Below are 8,299 nucleotides of genomic sequence, written 5' to 3'. Positions count from 1 at the left end.
TGTAAAAAAGAAGGAATTCTTACCATTTGCAACAGCATGGATGCAACTGGAGAGCATTATGCTAAGTGAAATAAGCCAGTCAATGAAAGAAAAATACCACATGATCTCACTCATTTATGGATAGTAAAGACCATTATAAACTGATGAACACAAATAGATACAGAGCCGTAACCAGTTTGACTCAGTGGATAGAGCATCGGCCTGTGGACTGAAAGGTCCCAGGTTCGATTCCGGTCAAGGGCATATACCTTGGTTGCGGGCACATCCCCAGTGGGAGGTGTGCAGGAGGTGGCTGATCGATGTTTCTCTCTCATCAATGTTTCTAACTCTCTATCTCTCTCCCTTCCTCTCTGTAAAAAAATCAATAAAATATAAAAGAAAAAATAGATTCAGAGGCAGAGCAGCATTGAACAGACTGTCAAACTACAGCAGGAAGGCCGGGGAGGGTTGGGAGGCAGGAGCGGGGGTAAGAGATCAACTGAAGGACTTGTATGCATGCATGTAAGCATAACCAATGAACATAAGACACTGGGGGCTAGGGGAGCCGGGGGAATGTCAAGAAGGGGGAAAAAAGGAGACATATGTAATACTCTTTGTAATACTTTAAGCAATAAAACAAAAAAATTTTTTTTAAAAAAGTAACCTTCATTACACATTTAGTAACGGCATTAAGGATATCAGAAGAGTAAATTCTCTATGCACTTTATTTGCAAAATGAGGAAAAAAGATTGGGATTCTTAACATATGATCATGTTATTTCCCTTTTTTATTTTTTAATTTAATTTTTAAATTTTCAATTACAGCCCTAACCGGTTTGGCTCAGTGGATAGAGCATCGGCCTGCGGACTGAAGGGTCCCAGGTTCGATTCCGGTTGGGGGCATGTACCTTGGTTGTGGGCACATCCCCAGTGGGGGTGTGCAGGAGGCAGCTGATCGATGTTTCACTCTCATCTATGTTTCTAACTATCCCTCTCCCTTCCTCTCTGTAAAAAATCAATAAAATATATATATAAAAAATTTTTTCTGCAGGCTGATGCTCTATCCACTGAGCCAAACCAGCTAGGGCTACAATATTATTAACTACATTCTGTAGGCTATACTTTACATCCCCGTGACTATTTTGTAACTACCAATTTGTACCTCTTAATCCTTCACATTTTTCACCCAACCCCAAGCCCCATCCCCTCTGGCAACTATCAGTTTGTTCTCTGTATCTGTAAGTCTGTTTTGTTTGTTCATTTATTTTGTTCTTTAGATTCCACAGATAAATGAGATCATACAGTATTTGTCGTTCTGACTTATTTCACTTAGCATAATGCCTTCTAGGTCCATCCATGTTGGAAATGGCAAGATATCCTTCCCTTTTTTGGCAGCATAATGTTCTATCGTATACATATGCATCATATGTTTTTAAATCATTGATCCATTGATGGACACCTGGGCTGCTTCCCTATCTTGGTTCTTGTAAATAATACTGAGGTACAGATATCTTTCAAATTATTGTTTAACTTTTTTCAGATAAATACCCAGAAGTGGCCTGGCTGGGCTGGGCTGTGGGCCACAATTTGCACCATGGGGTCTCTGCGGTGTCGGCTGCGATTATATGGTAGTTCATTTTTAACTGTTTTTTGAGGAACCTCCATAGTCCTTTCCACAGAGGCTGCACTGATTTGTAATCCCATCAACAGTGCAAGAAGAGGGTTCCCTTTTCTCCACATTCTTGCCAACACTTGTTTATGATCATGTTATTTCAACTGGGTCTCCACTGGGGGTTACAAGCCAAAATACCTATCGCCACCAGACAGACACTGTCAACCAGGAAGCTGGCCAGGTGGGACACTGAAGTTTGCACATGCCCCATCCAAAGGCGGAGGCCACTGTTCAGCTGTGACAAACTGTTGCCATGTGGAAATACAGGGACAGTTGCAGATCTCTGAGTTTTTTATGAAGTCAAAATTCTGAATTTTAATAAAGGAACTAGAGTCCTGGTGCACAATTCGTGCACGGGTGGGGTCCGGCTGGCCTACCCCGATGGTGGCCATCAGTGCCAGGCCAGTGCGGGGAGGGGACGCGAGAGGTTGGGGGGGCCGATTGGGGCCCCGATTGGGCCAGTTGGCTGCCGCAGTGCATGTCATAGTGACCGGTCATTCCATTGTTCTGGTCGCTTGGCTTTTCTATATATAGATTCCTAAATAAACTGTAGACAGCTATCATAAATATTTTAAGGAAATTCTGTATGGCAAACAATGTCAGTCAAGGCAGATATGACCACTGGACACTGGTATGAAACCTCCATTCTATCCCCACTATTTAAGTTCACCTCAGACCTAGGTGTGGGAACACTGGACCTGCCCTGGACTGCGTACTTCAGCAATTCACAGAGCTGGTCATAGTTACTTGGTAGATAAGCATGCTTTCTGTAAAGATTAAATCAGGACATATCAAATTATTATTATTGAGAAGAGCAGCAAAGGCAAATTATTAAAATATTATAGATTCTGGTGATTTTAAGATATATCCAAACATGAGGGTTATAATTAATTAGAAAGGAAAGTCTAAAACCACAAGCTGTGATATGACATTATTAATGGAACTAGAGGCCCGGTGCACAAAAATTTGTGCACTTGGAGGTGGTTCCTCAGCCCGGCCTATGCCTTCTTGCAGTCTGGGACCCTAGGAGGATGTCCACCCGCTGGCTTAGGCCCGCTCCCTGGGGGATTGGGCCCAAACTGGCAGTCAGACATCCCTCTGGCAGCCTGGCAGCCCTCTGTGGATGTCCACTTGCCAGTGGGGAGCAGGCCTAAGCTGCAGTCAGACATCCTTAGCGCTGCTGAGGAGGTGGGAGAGGCTCCCACCACCACCGCTGTACTGGCAGCCATCAGCCTGGCTTGTGGCGGAGCAGAGCTCCCCCTGTGGGAGCGCACTGACCACCAGGGGGCAGCTCCTGCACTGAGTGTCTGCCCCCTGGTGGTCAGTGTGTGTCATAGTGACCAGTCATTCCCAGTCATTCTGCTGTTAGGGTCAGTTTGCATATTACCCTTTTATTATATAGGATAGAGGCCTGGTGCACAGGTGGGGGCTGGCTGGTTTTCCCTGAAGGGTGTCCCGGATCAGGGTGGGGGTCCCGCTTGGGTGCCTTGCCAGCCTAGGTGAGGGGCTGATGGGTGTTTGCAGGCTGGCCACACCCCCTTTAGGGTGGGGGTCCCCACTGGGGTGCCTGGCCAGCCTGGGTGAGGGGCTGATGGCTGTTTGCAGGATGGTCAAGCCCCCCCAGCCCAGTGGGGACTCTCACCCCATGGAGGTTTGGCCAGCCTGGGTGAGGGGCTGATGGTTTTTTTCAGGCTGGCCACACCCACTTTAGGGTGGGGGGTCCCCACTGGGGTGCTTGGCCAGTTTGGGTGAGGGGCTAAGGGCCATTTTCAGGCTGACCAAGCCCCCCACTGGCAACAGAAACTCCCAGCCTCTCCTTTTTTTTCTTTTTTTTAATTCTGGGATTTATTTACCTTCTATAATTGAAACTTTGTAGCCTTGAGAGGAGCTCAGAGCCGGCCAGGGTGGCCAGGAGGGATGCTTGGCTTCCTCCATCTTGAGGGGCAACCCACTACTGCTCGCCCTAGCTCCGTGGCCACGGCCTGCTGAAAGCAGGTATCTGGGGTTTATTTATCTTCTATAATTGAAACTTTGTTGCTTTGAGTGGAGCTCAGAGCTTGGCTTCCTCCATCATTGGGGCAACCAAGCTTCCTGCTTGCTCCAGCTCCATGGCTGCCGGCCGCCATCTTTGTTGGGTTAATTTGCATATAGTCGCTCTGATTGGCTGGTGAGCATAGCTTAAGGCGTAGCGAAGGTACAGTCACTTTGTATGTTTGTCTTTTATTAATGTAGATATTTAATAAACACTGATACAGGGCCTTAATTACCAATATTTGGTTACATGCTAGGAGGTAGTAGAATGAATAAAACATGATTCATGTTCTCAAGGAGTCCATTCTACTAGGGAAAATGCAGAAATATGTTCATTCCAATACAATGTGGGTAAATGCTATTATCTATATACTAGAGGCCCAGTGCAGGAAATTCATGCATGGGTAGGGTCCCTAAGTGGCTGCCAGCTGGGGCCTCCCTTTCCCTGGATGCCTGCTGCCGCTGCAGGCTGGGGCAGGGCCAGTCAGGTGGAGGGGCCAAGGGCATTTGGCCGGCAGGCCCCACCCCCTGGTCAAACTACCAGTCGAACTCCTGGTCGAACTCCCAGTCAAGGGGACAATTTGCATATTAGGCTTTTGTTATCCTATATAATAAAAGAGGAACATGTAAATTGACCATCCTTTCGCTACGCTCACCAGCCAATCAGGGTAAATATGCAAATTAACCCAACAAAGATGTTGGGTTAATTTGCATACAAAGGCTCCAGGCAGAGAGCTGAAGTGGGAGAGCCAGCAGCTTGGGGGAACATGGCTCCCTCAGTCGCTCCCTTGGGGGGACATGGCTCCCTCGGTCACCAGGCGGAGAGCAGAGCAGGAGAGCCAGAGGGTTGGGGGACCGTGGCTCCCTCTGTTACTCCCAGATGGAGAGCACCAAGAATTCTGGGAATAGTAGTTCTGATGGCAGCCCCAGGACTGGAAGCAGAAGCCCAGAGCATGGGGAGACCAGGAATGCTTGGAATCGTAGTCTGGTGGCAGATGGATCTCCTAGACACTAGAACAGTGGTTCTCAACCTGTGGGTCACGACCCCTTTGGGGGTTGAACGACCCTTTCACAGGGGTCGCCTAAGGCTATCGGAAAACACATATATAATTACATATTGTTTTTGTGATTAATCACTATGCTTTAATTATGTTCAATTTGTAACAATGAAATTGGGGGTCACCACAACATGAGGAACTGTATTAAAGGGTCACGGCATTAGGAAGGTTGAGAACCACTGCACTAGAGCAAAGTGAGCCTGGAGCAAGTTACTGTTGTGGTGGGGGGTGGAGGGAAAGCAAAGGTGAGAGACATAAGTAAAATCAGAGCGTCTAGGAAAAATTAAAGGGAAGATAACTGGGTTGGGGTCTCAGCCAATTCATTCTATATGAGTGCAAAGACAGACAGAAACTCCTGGATTGGAGAGGGCTCCCCTGAGGGCTCCCAGATTGGAGAGGGTGCAGGTTGGGCTGAGGGACCCTCCCCACACCTCCCCCCGCCACCCCCCGTGTATGAATCTTCATGCACCGGGCCCCAAGTATAGGCTATAAGAGGCTAATATGCTAAGTGTCCAACCATCCAACCAGTCGCTATGACATGCACTGACCACCAGAGGGCAGGCGCTCAATGCAGGAGCTGCTGTGACACACACAAAGAAATGGTGCGGACCTGGTGCCCACAAAGCAACACTCAGCTTCCCCCAAGTGGGACACAGGCCCTGCCACCACCCCGAAACAACAGCCCACCAAATTGCAGCCGACACCGCAGAGACCCCATGGTGCAAAATATGGCCCACAGCCCAGCCCAGCCCAGAAATGGTTGCTGTGGGCATCAGCTAATGGCGTCACATAGCAATGCCAGGCTTCCTCTCCCTAGCGATGACTAGCCTCCTTGGAGTTTCTTCAGCCCAGGAACATGACTTGCTTTATAGCCAGGTGCAAACATTTTACACTTTAACCAAATGTCTGTGAAGTGTTTTCCCGTGCCTCATCTCATTTGATCCTCACAGAAGTCCTGGAGTACGTAGATAAGAGACTTGGTAGAATCCTCTTTTCTTTTCATTAGCCAGAAAACGGAGATTTAGAAAGCTTAGAAATTTGACCGGACTGAAAAGAAGAAATGGTGGACCTTGAAAATGACTTCAGGTTTTCTCACTGCGCAGAATATAGTCAAACACGACTGCAGTTAAATATTTTACCCTTTGTTCTCCCTGCATGATCTACAATAATAATATGCTTCGTGTTGATATTTACTGCTGTGCTGCTGACAATTACCTAAAAGAGAAGTTGGGGTACTTAACTGGGCTGGAAAAAGTTTAGCTACATCAGAAAGCAGGCCTAATTAAACAAGCTTATTCTATATCTATAAAAGGCTAAGTTGACTTGCGCATGCGCGATACATATAAAGCTCTCGCTGGCACCAATCGCACACGTGTGTTTCGATCTCTCATTGTCGATCATGAATTTGGTTGACACTTCTATTATAGAAAAAGGGCGAATGGTAATATTAAAATATTTCTTCTAATTAATTTCCTTTCAATATGCACGAATCCATGCACTGGGCCACTAGTAAAGGTCTAGGAGCCAAGAGGCGAATATGGGTTTATACCTTAAGGGTTAAGAGTGTTTGGGGGACAGCTTCACTGAGATAAAAATAATGGGGTTGAGCCTTGAAAATTAAGTCAGCCAAGTAGGAGGAAACATTGTATCTAAACATATAGTTTGGTTTGGCCAGAGCCAAGATTGCATGCTGCAGAGCAGTAGAGATATGAGAGGAGAAAAGCAGGAGTCAGACTACAGAAAACCACATGGTCTAAGCCAGTGGACGGCAAACTCATTAGTCAACAGAGCCAAATATCAACAGTACAACGATTGAAATTTCTTTTGAGAGCCAAATTTTTTAAACTTAAACTATATAGGTAGGTACATTGTTATTAACCTACCTATATAGTTTAAGTACTGTTGATATTTGGCACCTCCCCTGCGCTGCTTATCCTGTGGCCCGACTGCGCCGCCTCTCCCGTTGCCCGACCGACCGACACCCCCTTCTTCTAATGCCACTTCTTGAAAACAGACTTGCCCAGGCCAAAAAACGGCTTCTGCGCATGGGCCATGAAGTTTCAATCGCACTGTACCTGCGCGCCCACACGTGGTATTTTGTGGAAGAGCCACACTCAAGGGGCCAAAGAGCCGCATGTGGCTCGTGAGCCACAGTTTGCCGACCACTGGTCTAAGCTAAGGAGTTAGACCAGCAGTTCTCAACCTGTGGGTCCCGACCCCTTTGGCGGTCGAACGACCCTTTCACAGGGGTCGCCTAAGACAATCCTGCATATCAGATATTTACATAACAATTCATAATAGAAGCAACATTACAGTTATGAAGTAGTAACGAAAATAATTTTATGGTTGGGTCACAACATGAGGAGCTGTATTTAAAGGGCCAGAAGGTTGAGAACCACTGAGTTAGACTTTATTCTGGGGCAACAGGGAGTTCACTGAAGCTTCACCCTTCCTTAAAATAGCTCTGCACTTACATCTGGTTAGTAAAGTACTAGTGGCCCAGTGCATGAAATTTGTGCATGGGTAGAGTCCCTAGGCCTGGCCGGCAATCAGGGCTAAGCGGGGCCTTCCAGCTGCCAGCTGGGGCCTTCCTTCCCCAGCTGCTGGCTGGGGCCTTCATTCGTTTCGTGCTGCCCCCTGGTGGTCAGCACACATCATAGCGAGCGATCGAACTCCTGGACTCCCAGTTGAACTCCCAAGGGGACACTTTACATATTAGCCTTTTATATACATAGACTAGAGGCTTGGTGCACAAAAATTTGTGCACTCAGGGGGAGGGAGGGGGGTCCGTCACAATGGCCTGTGCCCTCTCGCAGTCTGGGACCCCTCGGGAGATAACGACCTGCTGGCTTAGGCCTGCCCCCGGGTGGCAGAGGGCAGGCCCAATCCCTAGGTGCAGCCCCTGGTCAGGGTCAGAGCAGGGCCGATTGGGGAGTTGGGGCGCCGCCCCCTGTCATGCACAGAGCAGGGCGGATCGGGAGGTTGTGATGGGGCGATTGGGGGGTTGGGGCACTGCCCCCTGCCACACTCAAGGTAGGGTCGATGGGGAGGTTGCGGCACCACCCCCTGTCACGCACAGAGCAGGGCCAATCAGGGGGTGGGTGCTGCCCCCTGTCACACACAGAGCAGGGCCCATCAGGGGGGTTGGGGCTCCATACCCTGTCACGCACAGGGCAGGGTCAATCAGGGGGTTGGGGAGCTCCCCCCTGTCACTCACAGAGTAGGGCAGATAGGGGAGTTGGGGCACCGCCCCCTGTCACACACAGAGCAGAGCGGATCAGGGGTTGGGGCGCCACCCTGTATCACCCACAGAGCAGGGCCGATCAGGGGGTTGGGGAGCTGCCACTGTCACACTCAGAGCAGGGCCGATGGGGAGGTTATGGCTCTACCCCGTCACACACAGAGCAGGGCCCGTGGGGGGGGGGGGGGCGCGCCAATCTCTATCACCCACAGAGCAGGGCCGATCAGGGGGTTAGGGCTCCGCCACTCTCACACTCAGGGCAGGGCCGATGGGGAGGTTATGGCTCTACCCCGTCACACACAGAGCAGGGCCGGTGTGT

The sequence above is a fragment of the Myotis daubentonii genome, chromosome 4 (genome assembly GCF_963259705.1).
Source record: "Myotis daubentonii chromosome 4, mMyoDau2.1, whole genome shotgun sequence".
NCBI lineage: Eukaryota > Metazoa > Chordata > Mammalia > Chiroptera > Vespertilionidae > Myotis > Myotis daubentonii.
The sequence above is the reverse complement of the archived record's forward strand: the minus strand, read 5'-3'. Positions refer to the sequence as shown.